A 23,093-nucleotide genomic window follows, 5' to 3' on the forward strand; every position below is an offset into this window, starting at 1 on the left:
TCAAAGAAAAGCGAAGTACACTATCGGACCAGGAATCGAAAGACTACAAGACAACACGGAGAATGTTTTTGTTGACAGATTCTGTCGAACTTACTCAGTACCATCTTCATTGTTCGAATGGATTAAAAGAAGAAAAAAAGCCGGGGTTTATCGGTTCGACGTACATATTTTAGTGTATGGAATAACCTTACGATCGATTGAAAGTTAGAAACGTTTCAATGCCAGGGCATCAAAGTTGTACAGTCCGTACCCAAAGGGTTAAAATTCGTGTTTTGGTGCCCACTACACATTTGCAAAGAGAGAGAGAGAGAGAGAGAGAGAGAGAGAGAGTTAGAGAGAGAGACAGAGAGAGTGCTGCCAGCTCAGGGGCCTCGCTATTCTTTCGCTTGACCTAGGTCACGAGGCATGAATTTTTAAATTAGTGAAAACATCTTTTAAAAAAACAATCATTGGTTTCCAGTACTTGTATTGCAAATATGTTCTATCAGCTCGAGTAACAGTAATGATGACCTCGGTAAAAAAAGAGGAATAGCAAGGGTCCTCAGCTGGCCCCTCTCTTATTCCTTAATTTTTTACCACACATACATGTACCCTTCTCATCCCAAGCTGACTCATGCCGCCCCAGCAATACCATAACCATATGTGCAGTATGTCAAAGTGCTTGAAATCATTCATTGCTAGTGAACAGTATTGAATCCAGAATGAAAAACGTAACACTCAATGTACTTTGTCATCCAAAACAATTTAGAATATTCCATTGCTTTTCTGAACTCTATTGTTAGGAGACTGTAAGACACCCACGAATCCAACTTGGGGTACATATCCAATGGATGGTTCTACAACCGTCGGCAGTACAAGGCAATAACTTGTTCTTCTAAATATGCCGTCAATCCTTCTGCAACAACACAAACTATCACATGCCAAGCCAATGGTACTTGGACAGTGCCTGGTGTGCAACCATGTCTACGTAAGATATTCTTGATTTAGATGAAGAGTTTATAGTCGAGAAAAGGTCCAAGGAAGTACACGTTATGCTATAATGTACACAAACACCATCAGTCACTAAACAATCAGCTAATGCAATAACACTGTACGACACTGACCAACGGTACTGACGTTCTACAACTAACTGACTAATAAGCTCTAGAATGTCTTGCATGCGCACTCCAACAGCAGTGTGTTATCATAATTATAACTTAGAAGATTCCAAGTTGGAAGACTGTTGGAGTGCGCATCCAGGACGTATTAGCACCGTTTAAGATGTCAAAAGATTAAGGCTTTCCATTTGGCTATGCAGCATGAACATGTGTCACTCGCTCTTTGCCAATCTTCTTTTGTTCGAGTTACCATCAATCTCCTTTTGTTCGATGTTACCATCTGTGCAGCTCTGCTGTCCGAGTTCACAAAGCCCAAGGTCACCGTAAATGGGGAAACAGATAGCTTGAGTGACCAGCACACGTTTTTATTTGGGTTTGAGTATGAATGTAATAGTGGAGGTCGTGAGCAGCTGGTGTGGCAGTGTAGTTTGGTACAATTCTGGGCCCCTTCAATGCAAGCTCTTTCACCCACTTCCAATCATCTCAAAGAAAAGCGAAGTACACTATCGGACCCAGGAATCGAAAGACTACAAGATAAGACGGAGAATGTTTTGGTGACAGATCCTGTCGAACTTACTCAGTACCATCTTCATAGTTCAAATGGATTAGAAGAAAAAAAGCCGGGGTTTATCCGTTCGACGTTCATATTTTAGTGTATGGAAATAACCTTACGATCGATTGAAAGTTAGAAAGGTTTCAATGCCAGGGCATCAAAGTTGTACAGTCCGTACACAAAGGGTTAAAATTCGTGTTTTGGTGCCGACTACACATTTGCAAAGAGAGAGTGCTGCCAGCTCAGGGGCCTTGCTATGCTTTCGCTTGACCTAGGTCACGAGGCATGAATTTTAAATTAGTGAAAACATCTTTTAAAAATACAATCATTGGTTTCCAGTACTTGTATTGCAAATATGTTTCTATCAGCTCGAGTAACAGTAATGATGACCTCGGTAAAAAAGAGGAATAGCAAGGGTCCTCAGCTGGCCCCTCTCTTATTCCTTTTAATTTTTTTACCACACATACATGTACCCTCCTCATCCCAAGCTGACTCATGCCGCCCCAGCAATACCATAACCATATGTGCAGTATGTCAAAGTGCTTGAAATCATTCATTGCTAGTGAACAGTATTGAATCCAGAATGAAAAAGATAACACTCAATGTACTTTGTCATCCAAAACAATTTAGAATATTCCATTGCTTTCTGAACTCTATTGTTAGGAGACTGTAAGACACCCACGAATCCAACTTGGGGTACATATCCAATGGATGGTTCTACAACCGTCGGCAGTACCAAGACAATAACTTGTTCTCTTGACTATGCCGTCAATCCTTCTGCAACAACACAAACTATCACATGCCAAGCCAATGGTACTTGGACAGTGCCTGGTGTGCAACGATGTCTACGTAAGATATTCTTGATTTAGATGAGAGTTTATAGTCGAGAAAGGGTCCAAGGAAGTACAAGTTATGCTATAATATACACAAACACCATCAGTCACTAAACAATCAGCTCATGCAATAACACTGTACGACACTGACCAACGGTACTGACGTTCTACAACTAACTGACTATGAGCTCTAGAACGTCTTGCATGCCCACTCCAACAGCAGTATGTTATCATAATTATAACTTAGAAGATTCCAAGGTGGAAGACTGTTGGAGTGCGCATCCAGGACGTATTAGCACCGTTTAAGATGTCAAAAGATTAAGGCTTTCCATTTGGCTATGCAGCATGAACATGTGTCTCTCGCTCTTTGCCAATCTTCTTTTGTTCGATGTTACCATCAATCTCCTTTTGTTCAATGTTACCATCTGTGCAGCTCTGCTGTCCGAGTTCACAAAGCCCAAGGGCACCGTAAATGGGGAAACAGATAGCTTGAGTGACCAGCACACGTTTTTTATTTGGGTTTTGAGTATGAATGTAATAGTGGAGGTCGTGAGCAGCTTGGTGTGGCAGTGTAGTTTGGTACAATTCTGGGCCCCTTCTATGCAAGCTCTTTTCACCCACTTCCAATCATCTCAAAGAAAAGCGAAGTACACTATCGGACCCAGGAATCGAAAGACTACAAGATAAGACGGAGAATGTTTTGGTGACAGATCCTGTCGAACTTACTCAGTACCATCTTCATAGTTCAAATGGATTAGAAGAAAAAAAGCCGGGGTTTATCCGTTCGACGTTCATATTTTAGTGTATGGAAATAACCTTACGATCGATTGAAAGTTAGAAAGGTTTCAATGCCAGGGCATCAAAGTTGTACAGTCCGTACACAAAGGGTTAAAATTCGTGTTTTGGTGCCGACTACACATTTGCAAAGAGAGAGTGCTGCCAGCTCAGGGGCCTTGCTATGCTTTCGCTTGACCTAGGTCACGAGGCATGAATTTTAAATTAGTGAAAACATCTTTTAAAAATACAATCATTGGTTTCCAGTACTTGTATTGCAAATATGTTTCTATCAGCTCGAGTAACAGTAATGATGACCTCGGTAAAAAAGAGGAATAGCAAGGGTCCTCAGCTGGCCCCTCTCTTATTCCTTTTAATTTTTTTACCACACATACATGTACCCTCCTCATCCCAAGCTGACTCATGCCGCCCCAGCAATACCATTTCCATATGTGCAGTATGTCAAAGTGCTTGAAATCATTCATTGCTAGTGAACAGTATTGAATCCAGAATGAAAAACATAACACTCAATGTACTTTGTCATCCAAAACAATTTGGAATATTCCATTGCTTTCTGAACTCTATTGTTAGGAGACTGTAAGACACCCACGAATCCAACTTGGGGTACATATCCAATGGATGGTTCTACAACCGTCGGCAGTACCAAGACAATAACTTGTTCTTCTAAATATGCCGTCAATCCTTCTGGAACAACACAAACTATCACATGCCAAGCCAATGGTACTTGGACAGTGCCTGGTGTGCAACCATGTCTACGTAAGATATTCTTGATTTAGATGAGAGTTTATAGTCGAGAAAGGGTCCAAGGAAGTACAAGTTATGCTATAATGTACACAAACACCATCAGTCACTAAACAATCAGCTCATGCAATAACACTGTACGACACTGACCAACGGTACTGATGTTCTACAACTAACTGACTATGAGCTCTAGAATGTCTTTCATGCGCACTCCAACAGCAGTATGTTATCATATTGTTGTCACGGGTTTGAGAACCGTAAACGAACTACCTTTAGGCTCCTCGCCACGCCACACAACACAGGACTAGTGCAAATTGTTAGAGTACTTTTTCTTCTACTTCATTTCAGTAGGCGACTGGGGAACTCATAAAGAAGAACCAACACTGACAACGAACGACTGACGAATGACACTGAGACAAGACTAGACAACAGAATATATTAGATTGAAGGCGTACAACGGGGAGAAGACGAGCAAGTGTATACCAACGGGGACAGAAGACGGTGCAGCCGCATGTACGCAGGAGTCAAAAACAGCGCAGCAGCATGTACAACAAAGAGACACAAAAGCAGCCACATGTACGACAAAGAGCTACACGTGCAACCGCATGTACAACGAAGAGACACAAGCGCAGCCACATGTACAACACTATCCCCCATCAAAAAAAGACATCCACACCTGTGGATGGAAGCAATCAAAACAAAATTAGAAGAAAGACAGGAGAAAAAGAAATCAAATGTGAACACAATACAGAGGAGAATAGAAACAAAACATGCAGGGCCAAAACAGTAAGAGACGTAACTCGGACAAAGGGGAAAAAGCCAAGGCACAAATCTGTGAAAAGAAAACAGACCGGGCCCACCCATAGAGAGAACCGCCATACTTTCAGGCGTGGGCCGCCAGGAAGTAACCACGTTGCCCTGGTACGAAGCCAAGGCAAACCGATGGCACTGCGAAGACCGCGGCAGCTGAACCGGGTGACCAGGCATCTGGAAGCACAGGAGTTGTCCGGAAAACCATCACGCAGCAAACCATCACGCAGCCGATGGGGCTACGAAAGCTCACAGAGACAGAAAGACACACACAGAAAGAAACACGGACTGACGCAAACATCTCAGCCATCGCCAAAAATCAGAAAAGCACACGAAGGAAGGGAAGAACAGCCAGGAAGAACACGTCGACTGAAACAGGAGCAATTAATCAGTGAGGACACCATTGAGGACACACAAACAAATCGGTTACCAATACGCAAAAGATAATGAAGAAAAACCACAGGGCGCTACCCTGAAAAACCCACAGGTCTCTAACCTGAAAAAACCACAGGGATTGAACCTGAAAAAACCACAGGGATCGAACCTGAAAAAACCACAGGGATTGAACCTGAAAACCCACAGGGATCGAACCTGAATAACACGGAACTTATAGTACATCCGCTCGCAAAACCAAAAAACCGAAGAAGAAAAAACTGTCAGGCACCGACTGGGGCACACAAGGGCCAACCAGCAACACACGGAAACCATAACACTCGCAAGGCAAACCGATACAAAAAAGCGCAGGATCCCTGCAGACCACCAAGCAGACCGTGGCTCACCATGATCAGACGCCCACCCAAACGAACTAGAGGAACCTACATGCCGAAACACAATTATTACAAAACCATACGCTCCCAAAAAAAATTCAACCTGGATCCGAAACGAGAATCCTACATGAAGTTCACACCTCCCACCAAACCGGAAGCCACCAGCTTTCCGACTGGGTGCACAGTGCATGACCGAGCCTGACAACGCTCTGCACGGAACATGGAGAAACTACTAGTACTAGTGAAACGGTAGAAACACGAAACAAAACAATAATATGGATCGACTACAAACGAGGCAGCACCTCGAGAACGTTCCGGTGGACATCCAAACAAATCACGCGACACAGTCACAATATCGGAGCAGTCCGGCGGCAACTCGGTCTCCGTGACAAGCACAAGTGCACAACACAAGACGAGATCAAAGCTACCCATGCTGAATTCACGACGAGCAAGCAAAAACAAGTTCCAGATTCGAACGCGTAGCACACGAACAGAAGTTTGAAATTTTCATACACACAACCGTACAGTACAGGGTAGTCAGAGCGACACAGGAACAACGAACACAACGGGGCGAACTTACAACGAGCAGCTACTTTGTAGACTACACTACGCACTCGAGCACAAGAGAACAAGGTTCCACGGACTTCCTGCCGGGACCCGAGTCACCCGACGCAAAATAATTTGAAAAATTCGAAATCGAATACAAGTTAGTTACGGCCACACAGTACGCAGAGCAGACAATTACAAAGGCATTCTCACCTGAGTAGGCGCTCGCATGAGAGGCTTGGACGTTCGTGAGACTCAAGTAGCTGGGCCATGGCGAGAACACGAAGAGGAGACGAAAACACAGCTGATATGGAGACGAACTCAGGGTCGTGGATACGATTTGTTGGACGCCAAATGTCGTCACGGGTTTGAGAACCGTGAACGAACTACCTCTAGGCTCCTCGCCACGCCACACAACACAGGACTAGTGCAAATTGTTAGAGTACTTTTTCTTCTACTTCATTTCAGTAGGCGACTGGGGAACTCATAAAGAAGAACCAACACTGACAACGAACGACTGACGACTGACACTGAGACAAGACTAGACAACAGAATATATTAGATTGAAGGCGTACAACGGGGACAAGACGAGCAAGTGTGTACCAACGGGGACAGAAGACGGTGCAGCCGCATGTACGCAGGAGTCAAAAACAGCGCAGCAGCATGTACAACAAAGAGACACAAAAGCAGCCACATGTACGACAAAGAGCTACACGTGCAACCGCATGTACAACGAAGAGACACAAGCGCAGCCACATGTACAACAATATAACTTAGAATATTCCAAGTTGGAAGACTGTTGGAGTGCGCATCCAGGACGTATTAGCACCGTTTAAGATGTCAAAAGATTAAGGCTTTCCATTTGGCTATGCAGCATGAACATGTGTCTCTCGCTCTTTGCCAATCTTCTTTTGTTCGATGTTACCATCAATCTCCTTTTGTTCGATGTTACCATCTGTGCAGCTCTGCAGTCCGAGTTCACAAAGCCCAAGGGCACCGTGAATGGGGAAACAGATAGCTTGAGTGACCAGCACACGTTTTTTATTTGGGTTTTGAGTATGAATGTAATAGTGGAGGTCGTGAGCAGCTTGGTGTGGCAGTGTAGTTTGGTACAATTCTGGGGCCCCTTCAATTCAAGCTCTTTCACCCACTTCCAATCATCTCAAAGAAAAGCGAAGTACACTATCGGACCCAGGAATCGAAAGACTACAAGATAAGACGGAGAATGTTTTGTGACAGATCCTGTCGAACTTACTCAGTACCATCTTCATTGTTCGAATGGAGTAGAGAAAAAAAGCCGGGTTTATCGGTTCGACGTACATATTTTAGTGTATGGAAATAACCTTACGATCGATTGAAAGTTAGAAAGGTTTCAATGCCAGGGCATCAAAGTTGTACAGTCCGTACACAAAGGGTTAAATTCGTGTTTTGGTGCCCACTACACATTTGCTAAGAGAGAAAGAGGAGAGAGAGAGAGAGAGAGAGAGAGAGAGAGAGAGAGAGAGAGAGAGAGAGAGAGAGAGAGAGAGAGAGAGAGAGAGAGAGAGAGAGAGAGAGAGAGAGAGAGAGAGAGAGAGAGAGAGAGAGAGAGAGAGAGAGAGAGAGAGAGAGAGAGAGAGAGAGAGAGAGAGAGAGAGAGAGAGAGAGAGAGAGAGAGAGAGAGAGAGAGAGAGAGAGAGAGAGAGAGAGAGAGAGAGAGAGAGAGAGAGAGAGAGAGGAGAGAAAGAGAGAGAAGAGAGAGAGAGAGAGAGAGAGAGAGAGAGAGAGAGAGAGAGAGAGAGAGAGAGAGAGAGAGAGAGAGAGAGAGAGAGAGAGAGAGAGAGAGAGAGAGAGAGAGAGAGAGAGAGAGAGAGAGAGAGAGAGAGAGAGAGAGAGAGAGAGAGAGAGAGAGAGAGAGAGAGAGAGAGAGAGAGAGAGAGAGAGAGAGAGAGAGTGCTGCCAGCTCAGGGGCCTCGCTATGCTTTCGCTTGACCTAGGTCACGAGGCATGAATTTTAAATTGGTGAAAACATCTTTTAAAAATACAATCATTGGTTTCAGTACTTGTATTGCAAATATGTTTCTATCAGCTCGAGTAACAGTAATGATGACCTCGGAAAAAGAGAATAGCAAGGGTCCTCAGCTGGCCCCTCTCTTATTCCTTAATTTTTTTACCACACATACATGCACCCTTCTCATCCCAAGCTGACTCATGCCGCCCCAGCAATACCAATAACCATATGTGCAGTATGTCAAAGTGCTTGAAATCATTCATTGCTAGTGAACAGTATTGAATCCAGAATGAAAACATAACATTCAATGTACTTTGTCATCCAAAACAATTTAGAATATTCCATTGCTTTCTGAACTCTATTGTTAGGAGACTGTAAGACACCCACGAATCCAACTTGGGGTACATATCCAATGGATGGTTCTACAACCGTCGGCGGTACCAAGACAATAACTTGTTCTTCTAAATATGCCGTCAATCCTTCTGCAACAACACAAACTATCACATGCCAAGCCAATGGTACTTGGAAAGTGCCTGGTGTGCAACCATGTCTACGTAAGATATTCTTGATTTAGATGAGAGTTTATAGTCGAGAAAGGGTCCAAGGAAGTACAAGTTATGCTATAATATACACAAACACCATCAGTCACTAAACAATCAGCTCATGCAATAACACTGTACGACACTGACCAACGGTACTGACGTTCTACAACTAACTGACTATGAGCTCTAGAATGTCTTGCATGCGCACTCCAACAGCAGTATGTTATCATATAACTTAGAAGATTCCAAGGTGGAAGACTGTTGGAGTGCGCATCCAGGACGTATTAGCACCGTTTAAGATGTCAAAAGATTAAAGCTTTCCATTTGGCTATGCAGCATGAAGATGTGTCTCTCGCTCTTTGCCAATCTTCTTTTGTTCGATGTTACCATCAATCTCCTTTTGTTCGATGTTACCATCTGTGCAGCTCTGCTGTCCGAGTTCACAAAGCCCAAGGTCAACGTAAATGGGGAAACAGATAGCTTGAGTCACCAGCACACGTTTTTTATTTGGGTTTTGAGTATGAATGTAATAGTGGAGGTCGTGAGCAGCTTGGTGTGGTAGTGTAGTTTGGTACAATTCTGGGCCCCTTCAATGCAAGCTCTGTTCACCCACTTCCAATCATCTCAAAGAAAAGCGAAGTACACTATCGGACCCAGGAATCGAAAGACTACAAGATAAGACGGAGAATGTTTTGGTGACAGATCCTGTCGAACTTACTCAGTACCATCTTCATTGTTCGAATGGATTAGAAGAAAACAAAAGCCGGAGTTTATCGGTTCGACGTACATATTTTAGTGTAAGGAAATAACCTTACGATCGATTGAAAGTTAGAAAGGTTTCAATGCCAGGGCATCAAAGTTGTCCAGTCCGTACACAAAGGGATAAAATTCGTGTTTGGGTGCCCACTACACATTTGCAAAGAGAGAGAGAGAGAGTGCTGCCAGCTCAGGGGCCTCGCTATTCTTTCGCTTGACCTAGGTCACGAGGCATGAATTTTAAATTAGTGAAAACATCTTTTAAAAATACAATCATTGGTTTCCAGTACTTGTATTGCAAATATGTTTCTATCAGCTCGAGTAACAGTAATGATGACCTCGGTAAAAAAGAGGAATAGCAAGGGTCCTCAGCTGGCCCCTCTCTTATTCCTTAATTTTTTAAAAAACACACATGTACCCTTCTCATCCCAAGCTGACTCATGCCGCCCCAGCATTACCATAACCATATGTGCAGTATGTCAAAGTGCTTGAAATCATTCATTACTAGTAAACAGTATTGAATCCAGAATGAAAAAAGTAACACTCAATGTACTTGGTCATCCAAAACAATTTAGAATATTCCATTGCTTTCTGAACTCTATTGTTAGGAGACTGTAAGACACCCACGAATCCAACTTGGGGTACATATCCAATGGATGGTTCTACAACCGTCGGCAGTACCAAGACAATAACTTGTTCTCTTGACTATGCCGTCAATCCTTCTGCAACAACACAAACTATCACATGCCAAGCCAATGGTACTTGGACAGTGCCTGGTGTGCAACCATGTCTACGTAAGATATTCTTGATTTAGATGAGAGTTTATAGTCGAGAAAGGGTCCAAGGAAGTACAAGTTATGCTATAATGTACACAAACACCATCAGTCACTAAACAATCAGCTCATGCAATAACACTGTACGACACTGACCAATGGTACTGACGTTCTACAACTAACTGACTATGAGCTCTAGAATGTCTTTCATGCGCACTCCAACAGCAGTATGTTATCATATAACTTAGAAGATTCCAAGGTGGAAGACTGTTGGAGTGCGCATCCAGGACGTATTAGCACCGTTTAAGATGTCAAAAGATTAAGAGAGCATGTCTGAGAATACCAAAGTATGTGTGCAAGTGGATCTCTCCGATTTCGCTCAAAATTTGCAGGTAGGTTGCCTTTGGGGTGTGGATCGACTGTGCAAAGCCCTTGAAAAAGTTTCTGAAGGGAACCTTGAAATTTGCATACCCCTCAAAAATGGCCGAAATATCACATTATTTATGGGTCTAGAAACGAGTCACGCCACAGCGTATACGAACAAGCTATGAACAAAACTCCATCAAGCCAACATTGCCTCACCTTAGAAGAGTTCCTGGAGCAGTACCGCTTAGCCACGCCAGCATCCCAGAAGACGAGGTCCATCACCCCCTGACGCCACAAATGATCGTCTTGAAAATAGCCGATTTACAAGCGCTGGCAAAACAGCCAGCTACGTCCTCAATTGGCCAGAACTATACACCGGCAGATGGTAGAACACCTCTTCTAGCGCTGAGGACATGTCCCCCATCTTCCTTTTGGGGTTTTCTTGAAATAAACTTTTTTGAATTTTTCCACTCGACCATGCTGAAATACGGCCAAAGTCATACCTGCGCAGGAAAGCTCGCCCCGTCGCGACGTCTCCTCAGCAATTTCTACTCCAACACTACTCCCAAGGCCGCAGAACAAAGTGTAGTTTTGACTCTGACAAGGAAAAGCAGCGGTGATCACTTGTCACTCCAAACGACAAGCTTCTCCTTGCGCCACCAATAATTTTTTGTGCGACTGTTGATGCAAAAGTGACTGAAGGCCTGAGCGCAGTTTTTGAATTTTATTGCAAGATGCACGGTGAAATCACGTGCCTTGTGACGCAAGAATGCCAAGTCGCGTGGCCCACGGCTCACGAGATTTCAGAGTCACCTTCGTCAAGTGCGCTTGTTACTCGCCTTGAACGCCCGGTGGTCTGGAAGTGATCCCACTTGTGTTGTTACTGCGCTCAAGAACACGCTGGGAGTGTTGTAGGCCTACGAACCGGGACTTTCCCTGACCATGTAGGTCGAAGACCAGTGAAATGATGATGAAATCACATTCTTTATGACGTAAGAAATCTCTCATGCAGTTCACGCGACAAGTGCGTGCAGTCAGTGCTACTCGCGTGCCAGTCAACACAGGGACCGAGCTAGCCGCTTTTGTCGAGCATCGACATGAAAACAAGGGACTTTTACTGTTGGACTATGTTCGGGATTGCAGGAGGTATGTTGTTGTTGTTGTATACTTTATTTATAGTGGAAATCAAAACAGGCAAAATGCCTAATAACATTGGACCCACTGTGAATAACATGTTAAAGGATATTGTGGAAAAAAAAAAAAATGTGTGAAAGACGAATAACTCTCCATGCTGTACGGGGCATATTTCAACGGCTTGCTGCCATTGCAACACTCCTAGAACAGTTTGTTGGGGTACTCAGCAGTTCAAGCAGGAAATGAAGCTCATCTTACCTCTGCCATGATCATGGTCTGTTCCGAGTAGCGTTCCAGGCACTTTGACGATCGTTGGGCGCGTATCGTGACGCAGGAAGCGTCATCCTACGTCACAGAGCACGCGATCTCACCGTGCATCTTGCAATAAAATTCAAAAACTGCGCTCAGGCCTTCAGTCACTTTTGCATCAACAGTCGCACAAAAATTATTGGTGGCGCAAGGAGAAGCTTGTCGTTTGGAGTGACAAGTGATCACCGCTGCTTTTCCTTGTCAGAGTCAACACTATACTTTGTTCTGCGGCCTTGGGAGTAGTGTTGGAGTAGAAATTGCTGAGGAGACGTCGCGACGGGGCGAGCTTTCCTGCGCAGGTATGACTTTGGCTGTATTTCAGCATGGTCGAGTGGAAAAATTCAAAAAAGTTTATTTCAAGAAAACCCCAAAAGGAAGATGGGAGACATGTCCTCAGCGCTAGAAGAGGTGTTCTACTATCTGCCGGTGTATAGTTCTGGCCAATTGAGGACGTAGCTGGCTGTTTTGCCAGCGCTTGTAAATTGGCTATTTTCAAGACGATCATTTGTGGCGTCAGGGGGTGATGGACCTCGTCTTCTGGGATGCTGGCGTGGCTAAGCGGTACTGCTCCAGGAACTCTTCTAAGGTGAGGCAATGTTGGCTTGATGGAGTTTTGTTCATAGCTTGTTCGTATACGCTGTGGCGTGACTCGTTTCTAGACCCATAAATAATGTGATATTTCGGCCATTTTTGAGGGGTATGCAAATTTCAAGGTTCCCTTCAGAAACTTTTTCAAGGGCTTTGCACAGTCGATCCACACCCCAAAGGCAACCTACCTGCAAATTTTGAGCGAAATCGGAGAGATCCACTTGCACACATACTTTGGTATTCTCAGACATGCTCTCTTAAAGCTTTCCATTTGGCTATGCAGCATGAAGATGTGTCTCTCGCTCTTTGCCAATCTTCTTTTGTTCGATGTTACCATCAATCTCCTTTTGTTCGATGTTACCATCTGTGCAGCTCTGCTGTCCGAGTTCACAAAGCCCAAGGTCAACGTAAATGGGGAAACAGATAGCTTGAGTGACCAGCACACGTTTTTTATTTGGGTTTTGAGTATGAATGTAATAGTGGAGGTCGTGAGCAGCTTGGTGTGGCAGTGTAGTTTGGTACAATTCTGGGCCCCTTCAATGGAAGCTCTTTTCACCCACTTCCAATCATCTCAAAGAAAAGCGAAGTACACTATCGGACCCAGGAATCGAAAGACTACAAGATAAGACGGAGAATGTTTTGGTGACAGATCCTGTCGAACTTACTCAGTACCATCTTCATTGTTCGAATGGATTAGAAGAAAACAAAAGCCGGGGTTTATCGGTTCGACGTACATATTTTAGTGTAAGGAAATAACCTTACGATCGATTGAAAGTTAGAAAGGTTTCAATGCCAGGGCATCAAAGTTGTCCAGTCCGTACACAAAGGGATAAAATTCGTGTTTGGGTGCCCACTACACATTTGCAAAGAGAGAGAGAGAGAGAGTGCTGCCAGCTCAGGGGCCTCGCTATTCTTTCGCTTGACCTAGGTCACGAGGCATGAATTTTAAATTGGTGAAAACATCTTATAAAAATACAATCATTGGTTTCCAGTACTTGTATTGCAAATATGTTTCTATCAGCTCGAGTAACAGTAATGATGACCTCGGTAAAAAAGAGGAATAGCAAGGGTCCTCAGCTGGCCCCTCTCTTATTCCTTTATTTTTTCCACACATACATGTACCCTTCTCATCCCAAGCTGACTCATGCCGCCCCAACAATACCATAACCATATGTGCAGTATGTCAAAGTGCTTGAAATCATTCATTGCTAGTGAACAGTATTGAATCCAGAATGAAAAACGTAACACTCAATGTACTTTGTCATCCAAAACAATTTAGAATATTCCATTCAGCGGCTTTCTGAACTATATTGTTAGGAGACTGTAAGACACCCACGAATCCAACTTGGGGTACATATCCAATGGATGGTTCTACAACCGTCGGTAGTACCAAGACAATAACTTGTTCTTCTAAATATGCCGTCAATCCTTCTGCAACAACACAAACTATCACATGCCAAGCCAATGGTACTTGGACAGTGCCTGGTGTGCAACCATGTCTACGTAAGATATTCTTGATTTAGATGAGAGTTTATAGTCGAGAAAGGGTCCAAGGAAGTACAAGTTATGCTATAATATACACAAACACCATCAGTCACTAAACAATCAGCTCATGCAATAACACTATACGACACTGACCAATGGTACTGACGTTCTACAACTAACTGACTATGAGCTCTAGAATGTCTTGCATGCGCACTCCAACAGCAGTATGTTATCATATAACTTAGAATATTCCAAGTTGGAAGACTGTTGGAGTGCGCATCCAGGACGTATTAGCACCGTTTAAGATGTCAAAAGATTAAGGCTTTCCATTTGGCTATGCAGCATGAACATGTGTCTCTCGCTCTTTGCCAATCTTCTTTTGTTCGATGTTGCCACCAATCTCCTTTTGTTCGATGTTACCATCTGTGGAGCTCTGCTGTCCGAGTTCACAAAGCCCAAGGGCACCGTAAATGGGGAAACAGATAGCTTGAGTGACCAGCACACGTTTTTTATTTGGGTTTTGAGTATGAATGTAATAGTGGAGGTCGTGAGCAGCTTGGTGTGGCAGTGTAGTTTGGTACAATTCTGGGCCCCTTCAATGCAAGCTCTGTTCACCCACTTCCAATCATCTCAAAGAAAAGCGAAGTACACTATCGGACCCAGGAATCGAAAGACTACAAGACAACACGGAGAATGTTTTGTTGACAGATTCTGTCGAACTTACTCAGTACCATCTTCATTGTTCGAATGGATTAAAAGAAGAAAAAAAGCCGGGGTTTATCGGTTCGACGTACATATTTTAGTGTATGGAAATAACCTTACGATCGATTGAAAGTTAGAAAAGTTTCAATGCCAGGGCATCAAAGTTGTACAGTCCGTACCCAAAGGGTTAAAATTCGTGTTTTGGTGCCCACTACACATTTGCAAAGAGAGAGAGAGAGAGAGAGAGAGAGAGAGAGAGTTAGAGAGAGAGACAGAGAGAGTGCTGCCAGCTCAGGGGCCTCGCTATTCTTTCGCTTGACCTAGGTCACGAGGCATGAATTTTAAATTAGTGAAAACATCTTTTAAAAATACAATCATTGGTTTCCAGTACTTGTATTGCAAATATGTTTCTATCAGCTCGAGTAACAGTAATGATGACCTCGGTAAAAAAGAGGAATAGCAAGGGTCCTCAGCTGGCCCCTCTCTTATTCCTTAATTTTTTACCACACATACATGTACCCTTCTCATCCCAAGCTGACTCATGCCGCCCCAGCAATACCATAACCATATGTGCAGTATGTCAAAGTGCTTGAAATCATTCATTGCTAGTGAACAGTATTGAATCCAGAATGAAAAACGTAACACTCAATGTACTTTGTCATCCAAAACAATTTAGAATATTCCATTGCTTTCTGAACTCTATTGTTAGGAGACTGTAAGACACCCACGAATCCAACTTGGGGTACATATCCAATGGATGGTTCTACAACCGTCGGCAGTACCAAGGCAATAACTTGTTCTTCTAAATATGCCGTCAATCCTTCTGCAACAACACAAACTATCACATGCCAAGCCAATGGTACTTGGACAGTGCCTGGTGTGCAACCATGTCTACGTAAGATATTCTTGATTTAGATGAGAGTTTATAGTCGAGAAAAGGTCCAAGGAAGTACACGTTATGCTATAATGTACACAAACACCATCAGTCACTAAACAATCAGCTAATGCAATAACACTGTACGACACTGACCAACGGTACTGACGTTCTACAACTAACTGACTATAAGCTCTAGAATGTCTTGCATGCGCACTCCAACAGCAGTGTGTTATCATAATTATAACTTAGAAGATTCCAAGTTGGAAGACTGTTGGAGTGCGCATCCAGGACGTATTAGCACCGTTTAAGATGTCAAAAGATTATAAAGCTTTCCATTTGGCTATGCAGCATGAACATGTGTCACTCGCTCTTTGCCAATCTTCTTTTGTTCGATGTTACCATCAATCTCCTTTTGTTCGATGTTACCATCTGTGCAGCTCTGCTGTCCGAGTTCACAAAGCCCAAGGTCAACGTAAATGGGGAAACAGATAGCTTGAGTGACCAGCACACGTTTTTTATTTGGGTTTTGAGTATGAATGTAATAGTGGAGGTCGTGAGCAGCTTGGTGTGGCAGTGTAGTTTGGTACAATTCTGGGCCCCTTCAATGGAAGCTCTTTTCACCCACTTCCAATCATCTCAAAGAAAAGCGAAGTACACTATCGGACCCAGGAATCGAAAGACTACAAGATAAGACGGAGAATGTTTTGGTGACAGATCCTGTCGAACTTACTCAGTACCATCTTCATTGTTCGAATGGATTAGAAGAAAACAAAAGCCGGGGTTTATCGGTTCGACGTACATATTTTAGTGTAAGGAAATAACCTTACGATCGATTGAAAGTTAGAAAGGTTTCAATGCCAGGGCATCAAAGTTGTCCAGTCCGTACACAAAGGGATAAAATTCGTGTTTGGGTGCCCACTACACATTTGCAAAGAGAGAGAGAGAGAGAGAGTGCTGCCAGCTCAGGGGCCTCGCTATTCTTTCGCTTGACCTAGGTCACGAGGCATGAATTTTAAATTGGTGAAAACATCTTATAAAAATACAATCATTGGTTTCCAGTACTTGTATTGCAAATATGTTTCTATCAGCTCGAGTAACAGTAATGATGACCTCGGTAAAAAAGAGGAATAGCAAGGGTCCTCAGCTGGCCCCTCTCTTATTCCTTTATTTTTTCCACACATACATGTACCCTTCTCATCCCAAGCTGACTCATGCCGCCCCAACAATACCATAACCATATGTGCAGTATGTCAAAGTGCTTGAAATCATTCATTGCTAGTGAACAGTATTGAATCCAGAATGAAAAACGTAACACTCAATGTACTTTGTCATCCAAAACAATTTAGAATATTCCATTCAGCGGCTTTCTGAACTATATTGTTAGGAGACTGTAAGACACCCACGAATCCAACTTGGGGTACATATCCAATGGATGGTTCTACAACCGTCGGTAGTACCAAGACAATAACTTGTTCTTCTAAATATGCCGTCAATCCTTCTGCAACAACACAAACTATCACATGCCAAGCCAATGGTACTTGGACAGTGCCTGGTGTGCAACCATGTCTACGTAAGATATTCTTGATTTAGATGAGAGTTTATAGTCGAGAAAGGGTCCAAGGAAGTACAAGTTATGCTATAATATACACAAACACCATCAGTCACTAAACAATCAGCTCATGCAATAACACTATACGACACTGACCAATGGTACTGACGTTCTACAACTAACTGACTATGAGCTCTAGAATGTCTTGCATGCGCACTCCAACAGCAGTATGTTATCATATAACTTAGAATATTCCAAGTTGGAAGACTGTTGGAGTGCGCATCCAGGACGTATTAGCACCGTTTAAGATGTCAAAAGATTAAGGCTTTCCATTTGGCTATGCAGCATGAACATGTGTCTCTCGCTCTTTGCCAATCTTCTTTTGTTCGATGTTGCCACCAATCTCCTTTTGTTCGATGTTACCATCTGTGGAGCTCTGCTGTCCGAGTTCACAAAGCCCAAGGGCACCGTAAATGGGGAAACAGATAGCTTGAGTGACCAGCACACGTTTTTTATTTGGGTTTTGAGTATGAATGTAATAGTGGAGGTCGTGAGCAGCTTGGTGTGGCAGTGTAGTTTGGTACAATTCTGGGCCCCTTCAATGCAAGCTCTGTTCACCCACTTCCAATCATCTCAAAGAAAAGCGAAGTACACTATCGGACCCAGGAATCGAAAGACTACAAGACAACACGGAGAATGTTTTGTTGACAGATTCTGTCGAACTTACTCAGTACCATCTTCATTGTTCGAATGGATTAAAAGAAGAAAAAAAGCCGGGGTTTATCGGTTCGACGTACATATTTTAGTGTATGGAAATAACCTTACGATCGATTGAAAGTTAGAAAAGTTTCAATGCCCGGGCATCAAAGTTGTACAGTCCGTACCCAAAGGGTTAAAATTCGTGTTTTGGTGCCCACTACACATTTGCAAAGAGAGAGAGAGAGAGAGAGAGAGAGAGAGAGAGAGAGAGAGAGTTAGAGAGAGAGACAGAGAGAGTGCTGCCAGCTCAGGGGCCTCGCTATTCTTTCGCTTGACCTAGGTCACGAGGCATGAATTTTAAATTAGTGAAAACATCTTTTAAAAATACAATCATTGGTTTCCAGTACTTGTATTGCAAATATGTTTCTATCAGCTCGAGTAACAGTAATGATGACCTCGGTAAAAAAGAGGAATAGCAAGGGTCCTCAGCTGGCCCCTCTCTTATTCCTTAATTTTTTACCACACATACATGTACCCTTCTCATCCCAAGCTGACTCATGCCGCCCCAGCAATACCATAACCATATGTGCAGTATGTCAAAGTGCTTGAAATCATTCATTGCTAGTGAACAGTATTGAATCCAGAATGAAAAACGTAACACTCAATGTACTTTGTCATCCAAAACAATTTAGAATATTCCATTGCTTTCTGAACTCTATTGTTAGGAGACTGTATTACACCCACGAATCCAACTTGGGGTACATATCCAATGGATGGTTCTACAACCGTCGGCAGTACCAAGACAATAACTTGTTCTTCTAAATATGCCGTCAATCCTTCTGCAACAACACAAACTATCACATGCCAAGCCAATGGTACTTGGACAGTGCCTGGTGTGCAACCATGTCTACGTAAGATATTCTTGATTTAGATGAGAGTTTATAGTCGAGAAAAGGTCCAAGGAAGTACACGTTATGCTATAATGTACACAAACACCATCAGTCACTAAACAATCAGCTAATGCAATAACACTGTACGACACTGACCAACGGTACTGACGTTCTACAACTAACTGACTATAAGCTCTAGAATGTCTTGCATGCGCACTCCAACAGCAGTGTGTTATCATAATTATAACTTAGAAGATTCCAAGTTGGAAGACTGTTGGAGTGCGCATCCAGGACGTATTAGCACCGTTTAAGATGTCAAAAGATTATAAAGCTTTCCATTTGGCTATGCAGCATGAACATGTGTCACTCGCTCTTTGCCAATCTTCTTTTGTTCGATGTTACCATCAATCTCCTTTTGTTCGATGTTACCATCTGTGGAGCTCCGCTGTCCGAGTTCACAAAGCCCAAGGGCACCGTAAATGGGGAAACAGATAGCTTGAGTCACCAGCACACGTTTATTATTTGGGTTTTGAGTATGAATGTAATAGTGGAGGTCGTGAGCAGCTTGGTGTGGCAGTGAAGTTTGGTACAATTCTGGGCCCCTTCAATGCAAGCTCTTTTCACCCACTTCCAATCATCTCAAAGAAAAGCGAAGTACACTATCGGACCCAGGAATCGAAAGACTACAAGACAAGACGGAGAATGTTTTGTTGACAGATTCTGTCGAACTTACTCAGTACCATCTTCATTGTTCGAATGGATTAAAAGAAGAAAAAAAGCCGGGGTTTACCGGTTCGACGTACATATTTTAGTGTATGGAAATAACCTTACGATCGATTGAAAGTTAGAAAGGTTTCAATGCCAGGGCATCAAAGTTGTACAGTCCGTACACAAAAGGTTAAAATTCGTGTTTTGGTGCCCACTACACATTTGCAAAGAGAGAGAGAGAAAGAGAGAGCTGCCAGCTCAGAGGCCTCGCTATTCTTTCGCTTGACCTAGGTCACGAGGCATGAATTTTAAATTGGTGAAAACATCTTTAAAAAATACAATCATTGGTTTCCAGTACTTGTATTACAAATATGTTTCTATCAGCTCGAGTAACAGAAATGATGACCTCGGTAAAAAAGAGGAATAGCAAGGGTCCTCAGCTGGCCCCTCTCTTATTCCTTAATTTTTTTACCACACATACATGTACCCTTCTCATCCCAAGCTGACTCATGCCGCCCCAGCAATACCATAACCATATGTGCAGTATGTCAAAGTGCTTGAAATCATTCATTGCTAGTGAACAGTATTGAATCCAGAATGAAAAAGATAACACTCAATGTACTTTGTCATCCAAAACAATTTAGAATGTTCCATTGCTTTCTGAACTCTATTGTTAGGAGACTGTAAGACACCCACGAATCCAACTTGGGGTACATATCCGATGGATGGTTCTACAACCGTCGGCAGTACCAAGACAATAACTTGTTCTTCTAAATATGCCGTCAATCCTTCTGCAACAACACAAACTATCACATGCCAAGCCAATGGTACTTGGACAGTGCCTGGTGTGCAACCATGTCTACGTAAGATATTCTTGATTTAGATGAGAGTTTATAGTCGAGAAAGGGTCCAAGGAAGTACACGTTATGCTATAATGTACACAAACACCATCAGTCACTAAACAATCAGCTCATGCAATAACACTGTACGACACTGACCAACGGTACTGACGTTCTACAACTAACTGACTATGAGCTCTAGAATGTCTTGCATGCGCACTCCAACAGCAGTGTGTTATCATAATTATAACTTAGAAGATTCCAAGTTGGAAGACTGTTGGAGTGCGCATCCAGGACGTATTAGCACCGTTTAAGATGTCAAAAGATTATAAAGCTTTCCATTTGGCTATGCAGCATGAACATGTGTCACTCGCTCTTTGCCAATCTTCTTTTGTTCGATGTTACCATCAATCTCCTTTTGTTCGATGTTACCATCTGTGGAGCTCCGCTGTCCGAGTTCACAAAGCCCAAGGGCACCGTAAATGGGGAAACAGATAGCTTGAGTGACCAGCACACGTTTTTTATTTGGGTTTTGAGTATGAATGTAATAGTGGAGGTCGTGAGCAGCTTGGTGTGGCAGTGAAGTTTGGTACAATTCTGGGCCCCTTCAATGCAAGCTCTTTTCACCCACTTCCAATCATCTCAAAGAAAAGCGAAGTACACTATCGGACCCAGGAATTGAAAGACTACAAGATAAGACGGAGAATGTTTTGGTGACAGATCCTGTCGAACTTACTCAGTACCATCTTCATTGTTCGAATGGATTAGAAGAAAACAAAAGCCGGGGTTTATCGGTTCGACGTACATATTTTAGTGTATGGAAATAACCTTACGATCGATTGAAAGTTGGAAAGGTTTCAATGCCAGGGCATCAAAGTTGTACAGTCCATACACAAAAGGTTAAAATTCGTGTTTTGGTGCCCACTACACATTTGCAAAGAGAGAGAGAGAGAGAGTGCTGCCAGCTCAGGGGCCTCGCTATGCTTTCGCTTGACCTAGGTCACGAGGCATGAATTTTAAATTAGTGAAAACATCTTTTAAAAATACAATCATTAGTTTCCAGTACTTGTATTGCAAATATGTTTCTATCAGCTCGAGTAACAGTAATGATGACCTCGGTAAAAAAGAGGAATAGCAAGGGTCCTCAGCTGGCCCCTCTCTTATTCCTTAATTTTTTTACCACACATACATGTACCCTTCTCATTCCAAGCTGACTCATCCCAGCAATACCATAACATAATAATAAGTCTATATGATCACATGGGTAAGGTGCGGATGCAAGTTTTTAAGCTCCGCTTACTTTAGGTACCTGTAACAGAGAACTTGATCTGGACACACTAGGAATATGGCATTGAATATGGACATCGACCTCGCCTTGCTGACTTTCGAAGAGCTGCGGCATCTTGCCAAACAACATCCGATTGACGGAGCCGAGTCAAAGAGCCGAGTTGACCTTGTGGTTTCCCTAAGACAAGCTGGTGTGGGTGTAACCCCGATCAAGGCCAATGAGGTCAGTACTAGTAGTAGTCTGAAGTCTCTAAACGAGCTTGTATGTGTAGTGATAGAGCTAAGAGAGCAACTTGAGCAAGCGAAGCATGATAATGCCATTGTTTCTTCACTTCGGGATGAGGTTTCCAGCCTAAAATTGGAAGTACTAGAGCTGAGGAACTTCACTACAGGCGCACTTTCACAAACTGCCAATGACACCCACAACCGTCGCACAAGTGCTAACGAAGTTACCGTAGAGCCCTCCCTGTATGAAACTGACACATCCATCACCACTGCACCGCGATCACAGCACACCTCCACATCGCAGCATGCACGCTCAAGTTCAAATGACCGTACTACCGGTATGCACTCGCAACCACGTACAGCTTCCCAGTCCAGAGACACTACTCGTACAGCACCTAGACCTGCTGGCAACGGTCACGTCACTACGGACAGCAGTTCCCGCAACAAATCAGATGGACAGAGCTCTTGGGTAGATGTTGTACGACGTCGGGTCACATCTCGGTACGTCAAGCCTATGCCCACGGTCGAAACAAACCCTGTAGTCCTGACAGGTGTCGAAAAGGTGGACAAAGCGATATTCTATGTAGGAAACGTCCACATGGGCTGCAGTGCCGACTCCATCAAGGATTGGTGCCAAGAGCGTGCAGTGGATGTGCTCAACTGCACCATCTTGGAATCCCGCACCTTCGGAACAGCTTACGCCAGAGTGACATTCCCAGCCTCAGCTACGGAAAAGGTACTGGGTGACGGATTCTGGCCTGCAACTATCCAGCACACCGTAAGAAAGTGGCGGTTTGCAGATTCAAATACGAACAAACCAGGTAAAACCTCCACGTCGTCAGAATGATGGCTTCCGCACCGTTGAGCGCCCAGGCCTTCCCATATTTTCCTAAGACTCAACATAATATCACTATTGTTACGATTAATTGTCGCTCCGTGTCAAACAAAATCCCTGAACTCCATGCATTGTGTCGATCCAACACACCAACTATCCTATGTCTGACAGAAACCTGGCTCTGCCCGATACATATGCTCAGTGTACCCGGTTATACGTGCTTCCGTCGAGATAGGCCAATACCAGCAAACCAAAGGGCCCAGTTCCGAGGTTATGGTGGTGTTGCCATCCTTGTACGAGATGGGACATTTTTGCATGCAGCCCAGCGCTCAGACCTTGACTCTCCCCAATGCGAAAACATATGGGTTGAGCTTGGACTTCCTGCAGACCTGGGTGC

The 23,093-nt window shown here is 43.5% G+C and overlaps 1 protein-coding gene and 1 long non-coding RNA gene across 2 annotated transcripts in view; both read left to right on the forward strand.

Annotated features, from left to right (window-relative positions):
- Positions 1-23,093, forward strand: part of LOC135827826 (mucin-2-like) — a 324,797-nt gene that overhangs the window by 183,850 nt on the left and 117,854 nt on the right. The window lies entirely within an intron of this gene.
- Positions 3,853-15,641, forward strand: LOC135827829 (uncharacterized). The gene is made up of 5 exons (XR_010555556.1): positions 3,853-4,034; positions 8,501-8,686; positions 10,039-10,224; positions 13,918-14,103; positions 15,497-15,641. It is a non-coding gene; the product is annotated as an uncharacterized LOC135827829 (long non-coding RNA).

This window comes from Sycon ciliatum, chromosome 12 (assembly GCF_964019385.1).
Source record: "Sycon ciliatum chromosome 12, ocSycCili1.1, whole genome shotgun sequence".
In the NCBI taxonomy this organism is placed as follows: domain Eukaryota; kingdom Metazoa; phylum Porifera; class Calcarea; order Leucosolenida; family Sycettidae; genus Sycon; species Sycon ciliatum.